This window comes from Parasteatoda tepidariorum, chromosome 3, assembly GCF_982258835.1.
Source record: "Parasteatoda tepidariorum strain Cologne lab strain chromosome 3, Ptep-v5.0, whole genome shotgun sequence".
In the NCBI taxonomy this organism is placed as follows: domain Eukaryota; kingdom Metazoa; phylum Arthropoda; class Arachnida; order Araneae; family Theridiidae; genus Parasteatoda; species Parasteatoda tepidariorum.
In genome coordinates, this window is record NC_141757.1 from 44,389,200 (window position 1) to 44,414,267 (window position 25,068).

At 27.2% G+C, this 25,068-nt stretch overlaps 1 long non-coding RNA gene across 1 annotated transcript in view; it reads right to left on the reverse strand.

Moving 5' to 3' along the window:
- Positions 1-24,207, reverse strand: part of LOC139426948 (uncharacterized) — a 74,828-nt gene extending 50,621 nt beyond the window's left edge. Inside the window, exons 1-2 of the long non-coding RNA XR_011638086.2 lie at positions 23,789-24,207; positions 18,515-18,724 (exon numbers count right to left, since the gene is read on the reverse strand). This is a non-coding gene — a long non-coding RNA (uncharacterized LOC139426948). The remainder of the gene's footprint in view (positions 1-18,514; positions 18,725-23,788) is intronic.
- Positions 24,208-25,068: the final 861 nt, after the last annotated feature.

A 25,068-nucleotide genomic window follows, 5' to 3' on the forward strand; every position in this document is an offset into this window, starting at 1 on the left:
AACTTCTTCCGATAAACACCATTTCCTAAATACTCCCTACACTTTAACGTTATTTTTACAAGTCCTTTTATGGTTGTTTTACTTCTTATAAAATTTTTCCCTTTCGCTCGTGTTTTGTTTATTAAAATTCCTTTTTGTTTCTCGTACGTGGTATCAAAGAGTTTTATTTTTCTTCCAGAAACTGGATATCGTTTACTCGCCAATGCTCAGATTAGGATAGCAGGCATATGATTTAGGAATAACTTTAAAAGACAAAATTATTTCTAGAGATGATTGCGTTTATTATTTAACTTTATTAATATGACTTATTAGAAGATTTTAAATATTTTTCGAACCACAATGAACTTTAGGGTTAATTTTTGTTATGTTATTTTTGTTTTTTGACCTAGTTATTTTTGGGCTTTGATGTAGACAGTTCTGCACTTTTTCAGTCAATTTATAGGAATACTTTTAGTAATCAGTAATATTAATATAATGCAGAAATGTATAACAGGAAGCAAGTCTCTTTAAACTTTCGGTTTGTTTAAAAATAATAATGTCGTACAATGTGAAGCTGTTCAGATAAATTCTATGTGAAGTACAGTTGAGAGGGCTTTTAGATGATTACTTTCAGATAGATGGTACTTTAAATTTGTCTTAAATATTAATAAAAGATAAAAAGTTATCGTCTTATTATTTTTAGAGCTGTCGGTGGCTGGAGGTATCTTTAAAAGATAGCCTTTGCTACTTTCGCCTTGTTGAAGGCGGAATGCGCATCGTTGAAGGCAGTTCTAGCGAAATCAGTAACTTTGCCAGGAATTCAAAGGTTTAATCGGTTTTTATTCTACATTTAACTATGAAAATGCGATTTTTAATAAAAAAATAAATAACGATTCGCATAGCCTTAGCCATCAGCCTACACATTTTTCACACAGAAGAAAACTTCTGGTAAAATTACCGAACTGTCTAGTAATAAAATTTCAGGTAAAAAATATCAAATAATTTTAGTTTATAAACAAAAATATGTGGTTTTTAAACCATCCATTTCATAATTTTTGAATGAGCGGTTTATATGGAATTCTGATTTTCAAAAGTATAGTTTTTATTACCTAACATTTAATAAAAAATACAAAACTAAAAATTAAATTTAATCGAACAAATAATTTCTATGCCATTCTCTGAGATATAATAAAATTACGGAATTTTATCGAATTTGCCAAATTGTTTCACATATTATAAAACCATATTTTGCTGCAAATTTTACCAAAACCATTACCACACGCTTTGGTATGAATTACCGAGCATAGGGTCAAAAACACGATACGTTTTATCATATTCTTGTAGTTTTGACCAAACTTGTGTAAGTGTAAGTTGTAAAGACCAGTGTAAGTTGACAGCAAATTGTCAAAATAATAAGACTCGTTACGTTCCCTGTATTTTACAGTCATATGACATTTCCCATGCATTAAGTGGAGCTTTTCGTGCGGATGAAGTCCAATATGGAAGAGTTAAACTCAAATTTCTTCCACAATATTTTGTTCATTCATATTGTGACTTAATTAGTTTCTGTTTTATTAAGATATCGTGCGCCGATTATTAATAGAGTTTAAAATGAGGGAATGGAAAATACAGTTCCACGCAAGACCTGATCATTAAACCCTGACATACAATTAAAAAAGTATAAAAATATTAAAATATTTTGAGAAATACGCACTGGATTAGAAATCTAGAAGTGCACGGGTAAAATATTTTCTAACTATGTATTCTCTGATATCAAATATCACCCTACTTTTCGAATTTTCTCTTTAAGATCACATCATTTTTTCTGTATTGATTTTAAAACTTAAATAAATAAAACATATTTTATTCTAACATTTTACGTTTTTCAATAACATTTGAAATTTAAATTACACAATTGCAAATATCATGTAATAGCTTGCTTTTTCAAATGTACCAGTATATGTTCTGTCTAGACAGTAAAAATATATCCCTTGAAAAGTTTGTTTTTGGCATACGAACAAATTCATGTTTCAAAGTACAAAAACAAGGCCAAAAGGATAAGTAAAAGTAACTAACTATTCGACTTTTTTATCTATTTGAATTTCTAGCCACCATTTGATTCAATAAAATTTTTGTATACTATAGAGATTTACTTAATTCAAGAAAAAAAAACCATTATTATGTCTAGACTGGACATAAGCCATTACAAAGGAAATAGTAAACAAAAAAGGAAATAGTAAATTGTAAAAGATAATAAATAAGATGCGTTTTTATGGAGTCATTGAATAACATCAAAACATCTTAATTCCGTATGAAGCAAACATGAATAATGTATGATTTAGAAAAATATTCACACTATGCAAGATTTATTTATATGCTTTAAAGTGTAATTATAGAGCCTATATTTACCGTTTGTCTTGTGCTGATGTTAACAGTAATTTTATTTCTTACCTCTTAATGACGCAGAGCTTTGTGAGGAAATTTGTGCGCGTAGTGTTGACATTAGAATTAGAAAGGTTAGAAATAGAACTATAACCCTATGCAAAATCTTTAAGTGAGAGGGAATTAAGCTACTTTAAAGTAATTATTAGAAATATATGAGATGAATGCTGGTCTCTGCTGTAATTTGTATTATTAATGGGTATTAAAGGAAAACTATAAAACGTATTTATTTTATACAGAACAAATAAATAAGTAAATAAATATCAGGTGGATCATAGTAGGAAAACTAATGAACTAAATAACTAAAGGAGGAGATTATAACTTATTTATTGCCTACAACTTACAAGAGAAATAAAAAACTTATTTTTCACTAAAAAATTCTCTGTAACTTTTTTGAGATTGACTTAACTATGTTATACTTTGATAATATATCTATAATAAAAGTTAAAAAATTGTTTAATAGCAAATTAAAAAAAAATATTTTTGATGAGCAAGTTTTTTTTCTTTTTAAATTTTTGTCTTTAATTTGACTTTTAATTGTTAGTGTCGACTATTTTTATTATTTGTTTACTTCATTAAGATATATCAAATTATAAATAAATATGCATATCGCATGCACCATAGTCACATTTAATTTCCTTTCTTCAGTTAAAGGATATTGCTCTTAAACGAACAATTGATTCAACAGGGCTGTGAAGATTTGATGCTACTACCTGAGGGGCTATATCAATTTTATTACGGTTCTCATAGTTCTCTGAAATGTTTATAGTTATTGCAAATTTACATTAATGCTAGCAGTGATATTTCCCTTTTCAAAATATCTCTTTATAACAATTAGAGGAATGGTCAGTTTCAATTATGTCAAAGAGAATTTTTTCTTTACAAAGTAGTACATCAAATATATTTAATGCTCAAGGTTCATCTCATATTTGTTACCCCTTTTCTAAGACAGCACCCTGATTTATTTTTTAGTAAAAATAAAGTATGTTAATTGCGCAAATACACCACTTTTTAGATTATTTACTTCTGGGTAATTTAATTAATAAAATGTAGGTGATTTATTATAATTTGGTGATTTTTATATAAAATATTTTATACATACAATTTTTGCAGGAATTTACTCATTATATTCAATTAATTTTTGCACAATTGCATTTTTTAAGAAAAATAATCCTAAACGCATTTTAACTTTTTTTATTTATATTTTTAAATTCAAAATGTTGATTTTCTGTGGAATGTTTTAATGAATGTGCAATGTGAACTTCTGTTCACATTGCACATTCATAGCCTGCAGAAACATTAAATTTTATAAGTGAAATCAATTAGCTCTTTCAGGGGTGGCAGGCTAAAAACTAGCCTACATGTTTTTAACATTAATACAAACCAATGAAGTCGTGATATTGCAATAATCTTATAAACTACACTCGGTTTAAAAATCACTTTAAATTTTAAAAAATAGGCATAGTAAATAAAGCAGCTATCTTCATTCAGCCATTTTCTATTCATCTATGTTTCATATCAAATTTCAGAGAATATATTGAACATTATGTTAGACAATTATATATATTTTTTAATTTTTCTAACATCAATTTGTATTTTTCTTTTCGGAATTCACATTATATCTTGTCATTGTACAAAACTACGAGAATATATTAGTACTATCAAAAAATTTGCTTGAAAATTCACACAGTTTATTAGAAGATAATTATACTTAATCAAAAGTCGATAAAATAGATATATATTTCACATATACTTACCTCCAAAAATCTACGTATAGACGATCAGACTTTATACTTATGCATTGATCACTAAGTTAATAAAATTTTTATAATTTATTATAGAGCATGAACTAACACATTCTAATTAGTTCTTCTTAACTCGTTTCCTTCATAAGTTAATAACAACAATAACATGATAATTACGTAAATATTTACAATTTAACATAATATACTTTACAATATGCGCACATATTCCGCACATCACCTTGCTCTCATGATCTTAACCTAATTGAACATTTATGGAATATTTTATAACGCTGAAACATAAACTATGAAACAAGAGCCGAAGAAATGTTTCAATCTGTTGTAGTAGAAAACTGAAACAAAATAACTACAAAAGAGACGTCTAAAGAAGTTGAATCAATGCCAAATAGGTTGAGAAGTTTATAAAAAGAATAGTATATCTACCAAGCTATTGACTTTATAGTATTACAATAATACCAATATAATGTTTAAACTGTTAGCTCAGAGTATACAGACTTTTAAAGAGCAGGATATGCGCCATTTTTGAGTTAAGAACATTTCAGAACATCAAACAGATTAAAGATACTGTACGTTGAGTTAAATTAATGGATTCATAAAAATGGTATATTGATAACTCAAATCAAACTTTAAAGGTTGTGAATCTGTCATACCAGGCTTTAGTAATTTCGAAGACTTGTTTAGAAATTTAATTTGAAACTCTGTGGAATTTAGTCTCAAATTTCACTGAATTTAATATTTCATTTTACTAATAGCGCTATTCTATTTTTACCCTTTGTCAAAGTTAGTTCTTAGTTATTGAAATTATTTATCAATATATATATATATATATATATATATATATATATATATATATATATATATATATATATATATATGCGCTGCTGGAGGTCGCAAATTACTATTTGAGTAACTAAAAATTAAAATTAAAAATGCTTTTGGAATCAGACCATACACTTTACAAGAAGGAGCAGGAGCATGTGATGACAAGACAGGTTTGATTTCTGCTAGAAACAGAGAAGTGTTGAAAAAGGATTATTAGAAACCCCTTCAAGGTTCGAGTTCCAATCAAACCTGTTTTGATTAAAGATTCTAAAATTACATATAAAGGGGGCATTACGGGATACCTCGTATATATGCATTGATGCTCTAGCTTTGGTTTCTTTAAAACTTTACGTTTATGGTTATATAAAAAAGGGCAAAACCGCATAACAATCCCCACTATGATTATAATGACTGTTTCAAAAAACTAAAAACGGAGACTCTAACTGAAAATCAAGGAACATAGATAAAAAGTAATATTTGCGAAATAGTTTAAGAAGAATGAAAATACCAATACTTAAGTATAGTAAATTGTCTTTAAAGGAATTCGATTTTTCTAAGAATTCAAAGCATGACTTTTTTTTGAAATGTTGGTTCAAATTACTTTTTATGGAGAAATTTTTTTCAAATATTATGAAGAGAAATATTTAAGAAATATGTCCCTTCGGAAAATGATGTTATGAATAATACATAAAGAGACATTGCATGATTGGATTTGAAAGAAAATTTGATTTCCTTCAATTTAAAATTTTTTGTTCCCTTATTTATTTTATTTAGAGAAATTTAAAAAAAAAATATTATAGACACTTTCAAAGGAAATAAAAAATTGCGTATTTCAAGGAACTGAAGAATGGACTTTGTTTTTATATCTTTGTTATCTTATGTAATAAATAAGAACAAACAAATCTTGTTTCATTTCGATTTTATTATTGTTCTTTTCTTTGGTACTTATTGTTCTGTAAGTGTATTTTATGGTTTATATTTCCAGCTTTTATGAAAGATTTTTTTTTATAATTCCAAGTTTTGTATGTCAATTAAAATTGTTAAATTGATATATGTATAACCATTCTCATTTTTTTGACAATAAATTTTTACTTTAAAAATTTCATGCATCTTTTTTTTTTCCTAAATAAAGATCAAAAATATCAATTGGTCCACTGAAATTCTGAAAGATATGAAAAAGGGAAAAAAAGTCTTCCGTAACAATCAAGGGATATAATGTCATGGCATCACTCATTTGAATGGATTAAATTTTTTGCAATTTGATTTCATGTAATTTAATTAAAGTAATAATGTAGATACTCAGAAATTAAAAATGAATGATTTAATTAGAGGAAGGAAAAATGGCAAATTATCACATACATCATTTGAGAAAATTGCCTATTTATTTTAATTATTATATTTAAAGTAGAAGTTTGTACTATATATATATAATATATATATATATATATATATATATATATATATATATATATATATATATATATATATATATATATATATATATATATATATATATATATATATATATATATATATATATAAGACATATATATGTATATATATATATTTATACATATATATATATATATAAGACTATATACCGCAATCTTGAAAAGTGCTTAGAATCACTAGATGGGAAAAAGATTATCGATTTTATTCGAAAGTTAATTTCTTGTGTAATTATCGAAATCACAAAGTAAATTGGTATAACTTAAATATGAATTAAATAAACTGTTATAATATAAAGCTGAAATAAACTGTCCAGTGAAATAAAGCTACTTCGATTTTGTGGTGTGACTTGGCGAAAAAACAAGAAAAAAGAACAATGAAAACCAAACATATATATTAATAACATCTATAACTAAGCACATTTTTAAAGGGAGCTACTTATTTTCTGTGCCACATGTACAGGAAAGCAACGTTGATTAGGTAATGAAAGAGGGGAAAAAAGATCTGAGGCATGTGACAAAATTCAGCTATCTGCACTAGCAAATCTTGCTAAGCTATCTGCACTGTCTTGCACTAATATCTTTCTGCACGATGATTTTAATAATAACAAATATATATGTTACTAAATTTGAAAAAAATATATAAGTTCGATTCACTACAAAATGAAGAAAATTGTGATCATCGAGAGGCGACCACAGGTTATCCATTGGCAAAATAGTTATCTAATTTTTTTGGGGGAAAGAAACTTTATTATGTTTTCATCTTTGACATCTTTAACTGTTAATCCTAAACTGCTCGGTACACAATTTCGCAGACGTATTTAAATGCAGCTCAGACACATTCTGTGAAAATTAATTTGATGACTGAATATACATTGAACAGCCAATCGAGATTAATATTAAAATTTTCAAACTTGTAAAATTGTGTTTGATGGAGATTGTAAGCTGCATCATACACTCGTTTCAGATTTACAAGTTCATACATGAAATATGATTTGAAAGCTAGGTTTTGTTTCAATTTTGCATGGATGGTGAATGAATCCTTTATATTGCGTGGAGGACAGCCTTGCGTTGAACAGCCATGCGTTGAAGAAGTCTTGTGCAAGTTATTTGGCACGTTGACAATGGATCTTTTTATCCCTATCTGGTGATCAAAACCCAGTTCACGTATTTGTATGAAAGGGGTTCAGAGAGTCACCATTCACTCTTCGGTAGGACTCAATTCCCTCAACCACTTTGGTACTTTTATGAGGGACTGGCTTCATGCTTGCGTTTGCGAATGGAATCCTTCCGTTTTTCCGTTTGTGTGCAACGTTTAAGGTCTACGTTCCTCGTCTATGATTTCTTCAGCCTCGGTAAGTTTAGGCCTTGGCATCGTTTTTTTCTTGCTCTAACTTTTGCTACCGTGTCAATCAGTTTGGACCCTCGTTATTTGTGATATTCACCTGAATTAGTATAGAAAATGATCCAGTTTGAACTATAGGTTAGAATTTCTGATTCTTTATTAAAACAATGAAAACAAAAATACCGTTCAAATGATGAATTTTTCTTTTATTCACAAATGAAGAAGTATTTATGGGATCTCCCTGGTCCCATATCTCAAAAATAATCTTACCAACTTAATGCATAACAAAATTAAAAGTGAAAAAAAGAATTCTAAGAAAATTATCAAACAGCAGTGGTCGCCATAGCAACACATGTGCACTGTTAAATATTACTCGTGATTATCGTAGTTGAAAAGTGAGTATGCCATAAAATCCAAACCAAGATCCCATTTTGCCAATAGGTAAAAATTGTTCCTTTGAAATAAAGCCATTTTTGACTATAGCTCATATATCTGATATATTTAGGTATGATTGGAAATAAATGGCGTTGTGTACTACATAGTAAAGCCTGGAGGACATTAGTGTCAATATTATCCCAGATTTCAATGATTACATTCTTTAATTCTCCCACAAACTAAACTGCTTCATTTTGGCAAATGTAAATAGACACATTGTTTTGCTGGAAAATCCGATTTTTAGCCCATAATACTATCTGCTAATGACAGTAAATGGATTTCTAGAATTTTTTCACTCTCGGCAGCTCTTCATAAAGCCTGGGGTACAGCTAAGAGTTTACCACCAAAGCTTCCTTTACACTTTATGAACCTTCCTGTATAACGGAGAAGAAATCCTCTTCTTATCTTATACCTTTGTAATAGAAGATAAAACTGTCCGGATGATCTTAATTATTATAAATTCTACTAATCTCTTGTTAAAGATAGCTTTTAACATAGGCTACTGCTATTTTTTAGCTCAAAAATTTCATGTAGGATATCTAAAATGGCCACCATGAAGGGTACCATTTTCTAAAAAATGCTAAAAGGCTAAAATTTGAAGGGAGAATTGCTGACCAGAATCGGATTTTCTAACAAGATAATGCTTTATTTATGTTGCAAAATCACCACAGTGATGAAATTTGGATAATAGGGTTCATTTACTTAATACTCTTTTTATAGCCAAAAAATCTGGTGGACCAACCAAAAAAAAATCTAAAACACTCGTAAAAATTGTCTAAGGATGGCATTAAAAGAAACAGAAGCTTTCGATTAGCTGTAGTGAGAGAATGTATAGTGTTTGTCATTGAAGTGCGTTATTTTTGACCAGATGCGAAAAAATACTTTGTTATGTTTTATATTTTATTTTCTCTTCTATAGAAAATTTATCTAAAAAATTCGCAGCCTTAGAGTATAAAAATTAGCACTTACGTTTCCAATGTATTTTGTATAATCTCAGGACTATCAAGTATTAGGACACTTTTTCTAGATTTCGAAGAATCGTCAAAATGTTTTTTTTTTCAGTTTTGGAGATAACTCATCAATACTTTGTAGCTTTGCAAATTTGGCTAAGTCTTAATGATTTACACTGATTTTATGCACTGGATGCAAAAGGAAATGAATCACCTTGAATAACTTTTGATTAAATGATCGGATCTTTAAGTACAAAGACTTAATTTTATATGGTAACATACGAAATTGTAATGAAATAACTTTATGTGGCGAAATTCAAATTTGTTATCAAATTTTAAATATATATATATATATATATATATATATATATATATATATATATATATATATATATATATTAAAAAAATTTGATTTCTTAGGATTCATTTGATCGAAACCATTCAAATTTTAAATTTTGCCACATAAAGTTATTTTTTTTTTTCAATGGTAAAATTTTTGGACATTAAATTAAAAATGTTTTCGACTGCTATTAAATAAAATCATTAAAAAATTTTAATTATTTATTAAAAATTGTTGTTAACTTGTAATTAATTTTGTATTCACAGATTAAATGTGCAAAAATTTTTCTTTTGACTTTAAAAGTTTTCGTGATATGTTGAAATATGAAAGAGAGAGTCCAAACTTTAGCCCTGTCTGCTTACCAAACTATTGGGACTATATTTTTTAGATTAAGACAACCTCCTATTTTTTGAGACCAAAAATATGATTCCCTCAAAAAAAGTGTTAATTCATCGGAAACGGCGTTTTTGCTCCTGGTTTCATAATTTTAAATATCATATGCTTTAATTTCATAGCACGTTTGAGGTCACTTCCTCAAACCAATAGAATTAGGTCCTAGTAGAAGTTCCAACAGTTTGATCGCAAGTTATTTAGGGTTGTTGGTTATTTTTTTTTTGTACACTGTATATCATTTTTAATAAAATGATCCTCAAAATAGCTATATTGAAATCTTAATTTTATAAAGAATGTTTCATTTTAAGAACTTTTCATTTATGATATAACAGTGTTTGTTTTGGAAGTCAACTTGCTTGTTCTTTTTTATATTTTTATTATATTAGAACATGTCATACAAGTTCCAAAAGTGGAACTTTAAATTAAGTATCTTTCCCAAGAAACAGGAGAATATGCATATTTTTTTCTGCAAAAAAACAGCAAATTTCATGCACCCGAGAGAAAGGAAAAAAATGTTTGCAAATATCCCCTCAGGTATTTTGTTTCCAGCAAATAATTTGTTTTTCTTCGATTATCTCGTTTTCTTGCAAAGAGCTTACTTCTAGTTTATCTCAAACGACAAATGGGATTTCGCTTAATCAGTTTCTCTTTAACTATCACGAATCCAATTTTCTTCCGAAAGTCTATGTTTATATTTCATTTAAAACAAAGTAAAGATTTCTCAAGCATTATTCAATATTTTTGTTCGTATCTATTAGATTCACCGTGTTTTATCCAAACTCAATAATCGTTTTTCTTAATCTCTATTAAAAAAATAAAATATTATTTTGCTTGAGATCATGCGATATCCGAATGATTGTATCTCATTAAGGATAACATAAATAAAACTTATTCATGTGTTTATTTTGCTTATTTCACATAAATGAAATACTATGCATCAATAAAATCTTCAAGTTAATTTTTTTTCTGAAATAAATTGTTCAAATATTTTTTCCAGATTCAGATTGAAATAATAAACTGAAATTTCAAAAATCAATAAATATGCTTACACACTGTAAAAATGAAATCGAGGTACAAAATATTTTCACTTTGGGTGCATCATCCGTAAAAGCCATTTTATCTTAAAATTTATTTTTACCGTGAGCTATTATAACGTAATTTTTTCAGTAATGTATATTAAATTAGAGTGATTTTACTGTAACTATTACTGTGAAAAATTACGGTTAATCAGAATTTTTGTCCCATAACATGATTCGTTATTATTACCGTAATTTTATCCGAAATATTTAACAGTGCACTGATTATTAAAAAAAAAGAAAAATAATTATTTCACTAAATATTTTAGTACCTTTTTCTTATTTGGAAACTACCTTTGAGTTCGATATTGCAAACTTAGTTTCTTTCTTTCATTTGATCACTGATTATGGCGTCACCTTTTATAACCCTGTATTTTTTCAAACATATTTTTAATTTTTTTTTCCCAGCAAGTAACATTTTTTGAAAATAAAATATCTTGGTAAAAAAAAAGTAATCAGAGTACCCAAAAACAGAAAGTGATTAATGAGGTATAACTAAGAAGATTCCCAACATTCTTCGAAACAATAAATCAATAAATTAAATAAACAAATAAATAAAAGAAATCAGTATAATAGGCTGATAAGGAAGGATTTTAGGGTAAAAAATACCAGCACCCTGAGTTCCGGTACTTTTCAGAGTAGCTTGAAGCAGAATTTTTTACAGTGAGTTTTAACGAACATTAAAAATACACTTGAGATTATCTCGGAATTATAACTAGCACTACCATAAATTCAAGGACAGATCATAAAATGAAAAACAAGCATAAGTCAATAATTCCTAGTGTTATAACAAAGCCTTTCATAGAAAAAATAACTAATGGAGATAAAGAAAAATGTAAAAGAAATATAGTTAAATGGATGCTTGGGACTTAAATTTTCTTTCCTTGAATATTTTTTTTCTAAATTGGTTGCACATCCGTAACTGATTCCCTTTTCTTTTTTCTTTGATTGAAATGACAAACAGTTTAATTGTTTTGGACTCATTACCGTCACTTAATTGGTCAGTTGTTCATTTATATTCCAGCTCACGTGATAAGTGATTAATGAGGTAAAAAAGTGAGAAAAAACTCACTGAGAAAAAAACTACCAGAATATTGTACAATTTACCGTATTTCTGACTTTATGGGAGAAACATAAAGCTTGATAATTTTTGCAGAATTTGTAAAATAAACTATAAAATATGGTTTTATAATATATGTTAAAATTTAGCGAATATGGTAAAATTTGGTAATTTTATGATGGTAACTCAGAGTATGGTATTATAAAAACCATTTCCTTGGTTAAAATTTCTCAGTTTTGTATTCTTTTCTGACTTCGAGTCAGAGTAAGAACTATAATTTTGAAAATTCAAATTTCCTGCTAACCCTGACCATATGAAACGAAAAACTACGAAGTGAATTGCGTAAATATTGTTTATTTTGGTTTTATTATTCAGAATTATGGCCTTTTCTTAGCGGAAAAAGTACCAGAACGATCAAATGTCTCTTTTAATTGGGTACGTGCAACTCGAGAAGAACATGATCACTACTACACAGATACGTGGCCTATGATCGCAGCAAAAATTAATCGTTTATAAACAAAATGGCGTTAGTTTCTCCACAGAAGTTGAAGTGTTAATGAAAGTAAAGTCAATTTAAATACAACGTAGTATCACACATAGAATTTGTCGAAATATAATTCTTTCTCACCTACGGTTTTTGCTTAACTTAGAATTATCCTTTGCTTATGTATTTTAATTGATATATTATTTTTTTTTTGTTTACTTGGAATCTTCGAAGCATAATTAATCTGCTTATGTCTCCGCGTCTGTCTTTGTTTTAAGAAAGAAATATTTAATGGAAGAATTGAAATTTCTGTAAAAGATTATAGAATGTGTCACTTAAGAGAATTGATACTTGATGGGCATGTCTTACTCTAAATAGAATGGAAAGAACAGTTGCTAATATAAACAAATACTATGTTTCAACAATCAATCAGGATCGAGATACACACGCACTACTTCACTTGCAGGTATCTTATTCAACTGTCTGACATCCCATTTTTTTCAATTATTAATATTTTAAAATATTTTTATAGGTTTGGAAATTGGATGATATGAATAAAGTTAATTGTGTGAGACTTTATTTCAGCCTTTAGGCGCGTAACTTGATACAAGTCTTAGCTCCTGAAGCTTAAGTACGGTTGCACCACATCAAACTTACGATTTTTTAAGTAGCAGATTTTGGGAGTAGTGTTGAAGTCACAAATTAATGCAAAATTTAACTTTGTACTTGAATTTGCAATTTATTAAAAGTAACTTTGAAGGGTGCAGATTGATAACTTAACGTGTTATGTTAAAATTTTAAGTGATGCGTCGACATGAAAAATTTAATTTAAAATGTTTATTTTTAAAGATTTCTAAGCAAGTCAATTAAAAAAATAGATTCATTAAATTCGCTACAATTAGTTATTCATTTGATTTTTAGTCTTTGCTTTATACTTGTAGTATAGGTTTTTATGCATATTGTTATGTTTTGTAACAGAATATTAGTCATATATTTTCAATTTATGCGTAACGAATGTCAATGTATACGTAACGAACGTCAGGACGAATTTCTTTTCGATGATAAATGAGACATTTCAAAATAAGGAATGATTACTCTAAAATAAATAGTATTCGTTATAATGTGTCTGTATCTCTAAAAAATAAAAATGAAAATGAGGTTGAAATAAAAAAGAAAGAAATATAGAAATATATATATATATATATAAATATATATATATATATATATATATAAAAGTTTAAGTTATTATTACAAATACATATTTAAAGCTTAAATTTTTCCCTATCTTCTTTTTCTTTTCATGAAATCAAAATATATACAGCAGTTTTTCGTCTCACTATTAATCCATAAAACTAGAAGAAAATCCTGATTATTATGTTAAGTGCTGCTTTGACCACGTTTCCTCATCACATTTTCTTTTCCCTCATGTATTATTCATTTTGTAATAAGCATTAATAATCTTTTGGTTAAGAGGCAAATTTACATTTTGATTTTAAATTTTCTTTTATGCGAAAGCAATTAGGTATGAAAGTAATCGATAAATAGTTCTTCGGGGTAAGGAATATATACATTTACATAAAAGTTTTCCGTAAAAATCGTTCAAAATATTAAGAAGAATATTTTTTTAAATTTAAAATAAAAAAAAGGAACTTATTTGAATAAATGCATAAATCCAACATTTTAGATTAAATGAAAATCTGTCTATTACTCAAGCATGAGCACACAATTAAGCACACAATTTTGCATTCAATATACCTTATCTGGGAAATGTCATAATTAGTATATTTGCTATGGATTTGCTATACCTAGCCATGTTATGTTATCCATTACTGTTTTACTATCTTTAAAGAAATAATGGAAAAATTGTGGTCAAAACTAAATTTACTTAATTATGGTCAAAATATAAGAATATGGTTAAATTTACCGTGTTCTTGGCTCCATGAAAACGCTAAAAAAGATCTGTAATTTTTTATGGAAGCGCTTTGGTAATGAATTTTGCTTAATTAACCATAGATTATAATGTTATAATATGTGATAAAATGTAGTAAATGCGTTGAAAATTCGTAATTTTATCATAATGTTTACAGCATGGTATGAAAACCACTTATTTGGTAAAATATAATTTTTAGTTTAGTAATTCTTACTAAATCTTTGATAATAAAAGCTATAAATTTTAAAATTAAAGGTTCCGTTAAACCTTTATCATATGAACGGAAAAATTTGTAAATGGATGGTTTGAATATCATATGTTTTGGAAAAATTACCAGAACTGCCTTTGACATACAGTACGGTGATTTTACCAGAATTTTTTCCTCCATGTAGTAAATGTTATCTCAAGCTATTTGTAAAATTTCATGGTTTCTTTTTTAAATTATTTGTCGCCAATGGCAAATCTAAATACGGTGTTACCTAATATTATTATTATTACAGACATTTTACTTTACACTTAACATATAAACTTTCGCAAATAAAATATAGTTTTGCTACCCAAAAGCAAATGGATAAATTATTTAAATCAAACATGATTGAGTTCCTGTTATGGGATTGAAATTCTCACTCCAAAAGAAATTCATTAATCTCGCTGAAGCATTTTGCCTATTCGTGTGAAAGGAAATTATTTTTTGCCACTTTGAAACTTAACTGTGACATGCAAAAGAAGCATTAAACTAATTCGGTGTCTTTTGTCATTACTATCAGTTCCGTTGCTAAAAAAAATACTTGTATTATTAAAATTAATATTTTTTAATAAAAAAAAGCAAGATAATTCGAAACTGTAGAATTATTTTAAAGATAAAAATAATTAATTTTATTAGGGCATATGGTACAAAAAATGTTGTTTTTGTCACAATTTTTAATTAAAATAAAATTTTAAATTCACTTTTTTTTCTGAATTTTGAGGGATTTATATTAATTATAGTGACAAAAATATACGTTATCAGATATTAGAATTAATAAAAAAGAGTTGCTTTTTTTAAAAAAAGAATTTATGTTTTCTTGAAACTATGAATACTGCACGGTAAGAAATACTGGGTCACATTACGGCACTTATGCATTAACCGTACCTAACTTGGGTGCATTAACCGTAAAATTCATTCTACCTTAAAATCCATTCTTACAGTAAAATATTATACCGTAATATTTATTTATTTAGAATTTTTCAGTGATTGATTTTACGGTAATTATTACTGTAAAAACTGCAGTATGTCAGGTATTTTCATCCGTTCTAGAACATGCTCCAGAAAAAATGGATTTTACGATAAGTCAATTTTTACTGGAACATGTTATAGAACAAAAATAGTGATATGCCGTAACTTTTACAGTAATAATTAACATAAAGTCAATCACAGAATCAATTCATAAATATTACTATAAAAATTAAATAAATTAATGGAATAAAAATCACTAAAAAATGCAATATAATATGTTACAGTGAAAATATTCTTTTATTAAAATGAATTTAACAGATGATGCTAACTAAAATCACTTAAAGTAAGTAAAAATACTTCATATCGTAATTTAATCCGGATTTTTTTACAGTGTAAAACAAATACTTAAATAATCACATTTTAATAATTATAACATGTATTTACATACAAATATAGTTGACTTTAAAAATTCCAAATATTTCTAATTAGGGCAAAGCTATTTCAATTAAATGAAACTAACCTTTAATTCATTAACTAGGAATGGATATTTTAAACGTTCTAACGATGATTTGACTTTTCATGTAGCATTAATTTGTTTCCGACTGTTAATACTAATATTTGAATGATATGCATGAGTAACAATGAAATAGATTTAAGCATGGGCAAGTAAATATTTAACTTAGTGGAATAGTGAAATTTGGAGTTTGTTTATAAGACTCTACGCTTTTACGATGTCAATAGTTTCAAAAGCAATTGCAGGGCTAAGTAGATGAATATAATCATGTGTACTTGCAGCACACCATGGGTTATTTCACATATTTCAATTAAGTTCGCGCTTTTCCAAAACACTTGAGTTCGAATGACCATCAGTTGTTGATAATTAAAATGATATAAAAATATTTCTACTATAAATAATTGGATTTTATGTATCAAGAACATTATTTAAGCATATAAATCATTTCAGTTTTATAATGGTCGAAAATCGCAGAATAATAGAGGAGAATTAATATAATTTGAAACAGTGATAAATATAATTTATTTGGTAGCGGTTGAAATAAAAGTTATAGATAAATTACTAGTAATAATAATAATAATAATTTATTTGAGAGAGTGAAAGGAGAATAATCATATGTTATAAAGTTCGTTTGTAGATTTACGTTACACATTGAGTTTATAATTTGTTGCTAAAAATTTTAAGCACTTTTAATTTTTTTTACAAGCCGGACTTTAGCTAACACAGAATCCAAACTCCTACTGCATTTAAAACAGAATACTGGAAAAAAAAGTGAAGAATGCAATTCATGTACCATTGCACATATTGGAATTAATAATACCAGAAATTAAACAAAAATAATTCTTTTCTTTTAATTTATAAATGTTTCATGCAGGTCCCTTTTGTAAAAATCAGATGTTTTGATCCAATAGTCAATTATGTTCTGCACAATTTTGCAGTTCCACTCTTGCAATGGATTTTATTTAACTTAATAATCGTCGTTGAACAGCCGGCAACTAATATTCTACTTTGTAGCCTTGTAATTTTGAGCCCAATCCAGAAGAGAAAGGAACTTCTAGATCTAACAATGAGGGAAATTTGCCTAATCATATGTTATAAAGTTCGTTTGTAGATTCACGTTACATATTGAGTTTATAATTTGTTGCTAAAAATTTTAAAAACTTTTAATTTTTTTTGCAAGCCGGACTTTAGCTAACACAGAATCCAAAATTCTACTGCATTTAAAACAGAATACTGGAAAAGTGAAGAATGCAATTCATGTACCATTGCACGTATTGGAATTAATAATACCAGAAATTAAACAAAAATAATTCTTTTCTTTTAATTTATAAATGTTTCATGTAGGTCCCTTTTGTAAAAATCAGATGTTTTGATCCAATAGTCAATTATGTTCTGCACAATTTTGCAGTTCCACTCTTGCAATGGATTTTATTTAACTTAATAATCGTCGTTAAACAGCCGGCTACTAATATTCAACTTTGTAGCCTTGTAATTTTGAGCCCTATCCAGAAGAGAAGGGAACTTCTAGATCTAATAATGAGTGAAATTTGCTTTCATGAAGGTCTTTTTGATGGAATTAAACCGCATTAGCGGTACATAGAGAGGAAACCACGAAAAACTCCCAGGGATTCTCACCCATGATCCGTCTACCACTGACGGTAATTTACGTCAGCACTGTAGAATGTGTGAGGTGGGTGCGAGATTTGAATCTATCAGTTATCGTAGGTAGATTCTATTATTGTATAAAATTTGAACCAAATAGCTGATAAGCTATTTATATAAATTGCACATGTTATTGTTGTTATCGCAATCGACCAGTTATTGCTGTAATTCGAACCCGGTTCACCTCATTGTAAGAGAACGCTCTATCCCCTAAACCCTCACGGCTCTACTTACAAAAGATTATAGTGCTGCACAAATTAGTATTTTTATGTTTTTGCAGAGTTTTTTTTGCACATTTTTGATTTCTGAATATTGTATTTGATATCAGACCAAAAAATAGTCTTATTAATTAAGGTCCGAGAATCAAATAGGCCATGTACATAGACCATGTACTTAGAATAAATATTTTGCAAACCGACACAGTTTATGAACCATCCAAAATTCGCAACTGAATAAAGCGTGTTATATATTTTTATTTAATTCATTATATTTGTTTGCCCTCCATTACAGATTTAAAAACAAATTCGCAATTCATTAATGTTTGAAAAAAGCATATATTTTTGTAAATATGTATTTCCAGTAAAACATCAAAGGAAAAAATACATTTATGTCAGGTGATGTGATAAGCTTTTGTTTATTTTGCTTATTTACTTACCTTCAAGTAAGATTTAATATAAGACAGCCAAGAAGCGCCCAAGGATAAAAACTATAAGTCCATGTTATCAAACTAAAATGATGAAAAACAAATAACAGCCATTGCCACCGGAGGGTGATACAATCCTCAAACAAGATCTTTGGAACGTTTAGACAACGATTGGTATTAGAAATAGGAGCATCCCAGACGCTTAGTTGAAAAAGATTTGTTCTGAAATACAATTTTTTTTTCTTCACAGCTTTGTATAGTCGGATAGGTCGAATAACATTTTTAATTATATATATATATATATATATATATATATATATATATATATACATATATATATATATATATATATATATATATATATATATATATATATATATATATATATATATATATATATATATATATATATATATATATATATATATATATATATATATATATATATATATATATATATATATATATATATATATATATATATATATATTCAAATGGTAGAATAAAACAAAGAAAAATTATAGACATGAAAAATCATAGACAGAGTGCTTTCTGAAAGCTCTCTGTTTTGCGGATATAATCGTGTGGGCTGATGAAGAGATTATATCTTTTTTTTCGGTTTTTTTTCCGGTTTTTTATATAAAATTTCATCATTTTATTTATTTTTTTAAACTGTTGTTTGTTACTTTTTAACTTATTATTTCCCCCTTTTTTTTATATGTCTATAATTTTTCTTGGTTTTATTCCACATTTTGAACTTATCTAATGAGTTCTATGAGTTCTGTTTACTTGCAGCTTAAGCGCAATAAATGAAACTTATTGTTTTTCTTAACTTTCTTCGTGTTTTCTTGTATTTATTTATTATATATATATATATATATATATATATATATATAACTAACACTCTATGTACTAAACAACTCTGCAATATCATACACTAAACTGAATGGTTCTTACTGATACAATTAATAAAGAAAACATAATTCTATTTATTTACTTAATTAATGTTATTTATTGCTCTTGGTGGTGGCTTTACGCTTTTAAATTAAATTAAAAATATTTTTTGTTGCCCATCCTAGCAAAATAAAGATTAAAAATATTCAGTATCATTTGGCGTGATGCTATTGCTTGCTGCCAACTCATTATTTTCAAAATTTATCACCATTAGGTGATTTTCTCTGGTACTTATTCCTTTCGATTGCCTAAAAGGCATTTCTTTTCACCCATATGTATTAAAATTGCTCAATATTTGTGCAATTTAATAATTATCAAATCTATCAATGCAATGATTTGTTTTTATATAAGAATTGATTACATATTACATACCCTCCTAAATTTGAGTTTCGTGCTAAACTCATTTATCAGTGGCAGCAAAATTTTTTAACAAGATAGCTGTATAATGATGAAGACTTTAGAACATGGCCAATTCTCTATCTGACCTGCAATATACAGTTTAAAATATTTATATAGAGTTTTGGAAAAAAAGTTCTTCGAAATTCAATTCATTAAAATATTAATTCTCCATCATTGCTACATCTGAGAAAAATATTTTCAGAAGCTGCAGAAAACCCGTAGTAGAATTTCTTATTAAAACTGTTCCAATTACCTTAATGCCAGTGATGTATAATTCCATGATTAATTTGGCGATATCTGCGTCATATTAGTAAGCTGTAATACTGCGTCACGATTATAAATTCTACGTTTTTCCTAAAAAATATGTATCTTTCCTCTATTAAATTTTCTTAGTTTTCTACATTAATTTGCATGTTTGCTAAATTTGCACCACTAACTTTTTGGTGTACATGTATTTTTTTCCGATTAATTTATCTTACCTAAATTAATTAAGCATTTGCATCAATAATGATAAGATGATACCTTACAGATTACCAAAGCAAATAAATATCTTTTCTCCGTTAAATGTGCTTTTTAGTACATAGCGTATTTTATAATTTCAATTAATACATATCATCAATACCATATAAGTATTAGCGTCAGTAATGATATGGCATTTTTTTAAGAATTCTCTAAGAAAATAAATATCTTTACTTCATTAATTTTTCGTTTCAGTGCATAGTTTGTTTTTAGTTTAATATGCACATATTACCAAAATTAATAAAGCATCATTGGCGTCAGTTATAGTTTGCCTATTTTATATGCTTCTATACACATTTCTTTATACATTTTGCCTTTCTGTAAATAGCTAATTTTTAATTGAATATCCTTCGATTTTAAGTTATTTAGTTCTATAGAAACACATTTCAAAAGCGTAACTATGAACAAATTTAACATATGGTTTCAGTTTACTCAAATAATATTATTATAGTTTTGTAGTCCACCTATATCCGTATGCTACGATTTTCCAATTTATCATTCTCTAATTAAGATCATCAATATCTATCATTAAGCAAAGAAATAATTAAAAATATAGCGTGCGAGAAAAACTTTTTATGCATATAAAATGGAGAGATGAGCTAGCAACTATAACTGCTACAAGCTAGAAAACTTTATTGATGTTATCTGTAATCGAAAAAACAAAATCATCTGAGATTTGATTTGAGACAATGGCTAAGCTTCACCGATGAGAAAATTCAATTTCACAAGCGGCTGTATAGTATAAATTAATAGAAAATTTCGAATAGATTTCAGTATCGAGGACTAAATTTTATTAAATTACCTCTCACAACCCTTGTTTAAATTTCAGAATGATAGTGCAAACAGTTTTGAAATTATAAGAGGAATAAAAACACAAACACGACGCAAATTCTCAAATTTATTACAGATTTATACTTTTAATTATAAAATAAATAATAATTATTTGGATAAAATAGCCATTATGTATGGTTACTTGGATTTATTTCTAATCAAGGTTTTGTTTCTTTTACTAATTTATACAATGGTTTGTTGTTGATTTGCACTGTGGAAAATTCCGGATCAAACTATGGTAAAGACAGCGACTATTAGCATGACGAAATGCTTACGGAAAAATTCCTTATCTGGTACACATTAATATTTACTGCAAAACTATTTTTATACAGTAATATTTACTGTAAAATCTCTAAATCTCTGTAATTAAATAAATATTTCTAGGAAATTTACGTTTTAAACATTTAAGAATGATACACCCAGAGTGCAATTAATTATTGTTACAATTTGAACCGGAATATTTTTTACATATCTTTCAATTATTTTATTTGTAAAAGTGTTCAGCTTCTGAAAAGATTCTACAGGTATTTTTTGATATTTCACCCAATCTAACGGAGTTAAGGTTTTGATTTTTTTATATATAAAAACGAAAAAAATTGCTATGTGACATACATGCTTAGTCTTAAATCTGTAAAAATTGAATGCAGTTATAATTAATTGTCAATAACAAATGAACACAATGTATCATATATTGTAAAATATTACTGTACATAATTTTAAATCTTACCTTTTGATTAAGATCCTTTGATTTTTGCATTATTTTAACAGTATAAAAACTTTCTTAAATTAGTAAAAAAGTTGTTTATTCATAGTTGCGAAAGTTTGCGTCCCGTTAAGGATTTAAGCCATTCATCAATGCAAGCAGCCCTAACGTGCTACTGTAACATTAGCATATAAACTGTTGGATACAAGTTTAGAGATATTTTGAAGCTAAACGCACTAAATACTCAATAACTATGAGCTTTTTTGTTCCAAGATGAGAATTCTTTTTTTAAAAAAAGGATATAATTTCGGTGTCAGAGGCTATTCTTTTTAGCCTAATGCATTAGTTTGCATAATTAAAATTCAATATCTAATTTAAAATTGATTTACTAATAGTGGTCATTTTCGTTAGCTTTCTATTATAAGATTTTTAAATCATTTAAAACCATAACATGTATTGAAATTGTTATATTATTTTTTTCAAAAGCTTAGCTAACCATAATCTTTTTTCTAAATGATGTATCTAATTCATTCATAAGTCATGAAGTTATTCTATCATTTATTTAACATTTTACAATTCGTTTTAAACATTTTTATGTCGATTATTTTCCCAATTCAATTTATTTGTAAGCGAATGTTATAAATTGCAAAATTATGGCAGTGCACTTTTTTAAGGACAGCTTTGCTTTTATTTTCAGCTGTATGCTTTTAAGTAAGAATCATTATTTATTTTATTGTATTTTCTGTTTTTTTGCCGAATATCTTTTTTTTTTCCATTCTTGAATGTGTTTTATGTTGTTTTTACGTGATGTCCCAGGACAATTTGTTACCTTCTTTGGTGTTAAGAAAAAGTCTCAGAAGCGGCAAATTCAATGACATGATTCCACAAACTGAGAAAAAAGAAAAGAAAGAACTTATTTTAGCCTTAACGACATCAAATGTAAATGCTTCGAATGTTTCTTTATATTGTTATGTCTTAAATAATTTGAGATTAAGTAAAAAATTACTAAAAAAAATAATATTCTTTAGGAAACTAGGGGTAAAACGATACAGTTCTATAGTATAACATTTTACTATCGTAACTATAACCTAATATCGTACAATAAATAGTACGATATAGTTTAGCTGTACGATATCGCATAAAAGTATAATAATGATATCCTTATATCGTATATTATTATTATATAGTACACCAGTACAAATTTGAAGAAGTTTTTATCTCTTTTGGGCCTTTTATATTTTTTTAAAATTCTACTCTTTTTTTTAACATATCTGGCAATGTCTAAACTTTCCCTTTCTTATATTTTTGTTGTTGTTACTTTTGGCTAAACGTCAAACATAAGATTAAAAAATTTCATGAGAGATAAATTTTACTATAACAATGAATCATATCTGGATAGAAAATTTTATCTACCAGATAGTCACGTACCATGATTCAATCTTAATCGCTTAAAGGGATGATCTCGTGTTAAGTTTAAGGGGATAATGTGTCTGCGTCTGATTTCGTGACTTAAAATATTGCCTGGACTTGTTAATTAGCTTATTTGAGGCCGGGGATTAGGATCATTAAAATTGAGTCCTAGTACTTAAGAATCAGATCATTAGATCATAAGTTTTACCGGGTGTATTTTTTTTATTTTGTTTTGCCTTCTGCACGTCTATTAAATACTGGCAAATCGTACGAAACATTCAAAGAAAAGTTAATAGGAATTTTTTTGGGAAATATGACACAATACTGAGTAATAATATGCCACTTCAGCTAAAGTGAAAAATTTTATGAAACTTCAGCTGAAGTAAAAATCAATTTTTAGCCCGTTAATACAGATTCATTTAATATGCACAAAGTAAAGCATATGAGTATGAAAAAAATGTAAGTTTTACCAGACGAGAACGATCCATAAGCAAGAAAAATGAATGACGCATCAGATAAAAGTTCCCATCAGGAGAAAGCAATGTGCTATCCATATAGCTTCAAATAATGGCAATCATTGTTGTTAATATACTTTTACACTGGGAAGCAACTCCAGCACTGTTGTATAAATGAATAAGCAGGTGAGAATGACACATTCGACTTAGTGGTCATGAATTTAATTCAGTGGTGAATTGATAATGGTTGAAAATTATGAAGATCTACGCTCTACAAAGCTCTAATTTAGTCATATAAATAATGATAAGTATGAAAATCAAAGAGGAAGGAAATCATAAGTGACACTTTTCACTAAGTAATATTTAAAAACCAGCTAAGTGATGTTCTGAAAAATAACACAGAAGTTTTCGTTTTAATGAAGAAAATGCGTTTCGTCAGCAGCTTAATGCAGCTGTGCTACATTTTAAGAAACTAAATATTTGACAATTTTTATAATTATAGCACAATTGCATTAAGTTGCTGACGAAACACATTTTCTTCATTAAAACGAAAACTTCTGTGTTATTTTTCAGAACATCACTCAGTTATTTCCTTCATTGTTATAATCCATGTACATTTTTCTACCAATTAATTAACGAATTATTCGCGTATTTATTTTGGTTAGAATTGGTAAAATATTCTTCGTCTACAAAATAATATTTAATATTCATGAATATATAATTTAATACTTAAAGTAAAACATGAATCTATGAAAGAATAATAAATAATTCCATTGTCATTAATACATAGGAAGAAGGCAATATTATTTTTTGTTTTAACATTTATATTTAAATTAACTTTACAGAAAGCTTAATGATATTAATCGCTATTAATCATATTATTTTAAAGCATGAGAGTGTCATATAGGACAAACTCATGAATTATTTCATTTCATTATTTTTGTATATGGCAAGCATTATTTTACAAATAGAAAATAACATATAACTGCATTTCAAGTTGCAATAGCTAGATCCAAATTTACAATGAAATTTACTGTTGTATTTCCGATTTTAATTTTTATAATTCAAAATGAAGGTTAATAAAGTCCCATTCTCAGGAGAGATCGCAGCAGAAATTTTAGAAGTAAGAAATTGTGATAACATTACTGATTTATGCAAACTTGCTGAATTGGCGAAATTTTCTTAATTTAATTTCTCTAAGTTAATACTCTGAATATAAATGTGTAGTTTGTGCTGGCATTACTAATAAAGTTATCAAAATCTCTCAGTTGAGATATAGTTAATGTAATAAAGAA